This window comes from Belonocnema kinseyi, chromosome 10 (genome assembly GCF_010883055.1).
Source record: "Belonocnema kinseyi isolate 2016_QV_RU_SX_M_011 chromosome 10, B_treatae_v1, whole genome shotgun sequence".
NCBI lineage: Eukaryota > Metazoa > Arthropoda > Insecta > Hymenoptera > Cynipidae > Belonocnema > Belonocnema kinseyi.
The window spans coordinates 16,670,790-16,671,930 of NC_046666.1; positions in this window are offsets into that span (position 1 = coordinate 16,670,790).

Below are 1,141 nucleotides of genomic sequence, written 5' to 3' on the forward strand. Positions count from 1 at the left end.
TTCTGGGAGGAGTTAGAAAAGTGGGATGTGATTATGATGAGTGAAACTTGGACAGATGAGAAGGACTGGAAGGGATTAAAAAAGATGTTACCGAAAGGTTATATGTGGACAATGCAAGAAGCAAGAAAGGAACACGTTAAAGGGAGGGGAGGGAATTGGTTTTAATAGGGAGGGACTTAAATGCATGGACTGGCGAACAAGGGGGAGGGTTATGGGATAAAGAAAAGGAAGCATTTATAAGGAACTCCAAACATAGAGAGACGGACAGGGAGGGGAGGAAGTTACTATACATGATAGGAGAAACAGGATGGTTTATATGCAATGGCAATATGAAAGGAGATGAGGAAGGGGAGATCACATTCATAGGAAAGGGAGCAACAGTAATAGACTATATCCTGGCTGAAGAAGGAATGCGGCATATGATAGGGAGTATGAAGGTAGGGAAAGAGATAGGGTCCGAGCACTTCCCGGTCATAGTTACACTAAGAAGAGGCGTCAGTAAGCGCGGCAGAGGGAGATAGAAAAAAGGGTGCGAACGAAACACGAAAATGGGAATCTGGGAGGTAGATAAATTAAATGAGTTTAAACAAAAGATGGAAAAGGAGAAGGTTAGGTATGAAAAAGAGGAGGGAATAGACTCGTTAGTTGAAAGGTTGAAGGGGTCCATTGAAAAGGTAAAGGATGAGCTGGGTACTAATGAAGAAATTGTAGGGGGAAAGAGAGGCTGGTGGGATGAGGAATGCTGGGAGAGTAAAGAGAGAATAAAAGAGTGTGTGAGCAAATGGAGAAGAGGGGAAATGAAGAAGGAGGAGTATAACAGGAGGAAAAAATAACATGAGAAGATGCTGGAAATAAAAAGACAGAGGGGAAAGGAAGAATATAAAGCAGAGGTAGAAAAAGCCATCAAAGAAGGTAGGGTGTGGGATGTGATAAATAGGGATAGAGGGGAAAGTAAGGGCGTTAACGAAGAAATAGAAATGGAGGAATGGACGGATTATTTTAAGGGTCTATTAGGGGTAGAGCAAAATAAGATCAAAGAGGAAAAGTGTAGGATAGTCCGAGGAGAAATGGAGGAAGGGAACGAGATAACAAGAAAAGAAGTGGATGAAGCAATAAATAGGTTAAAAAGAAACAAGGCGAC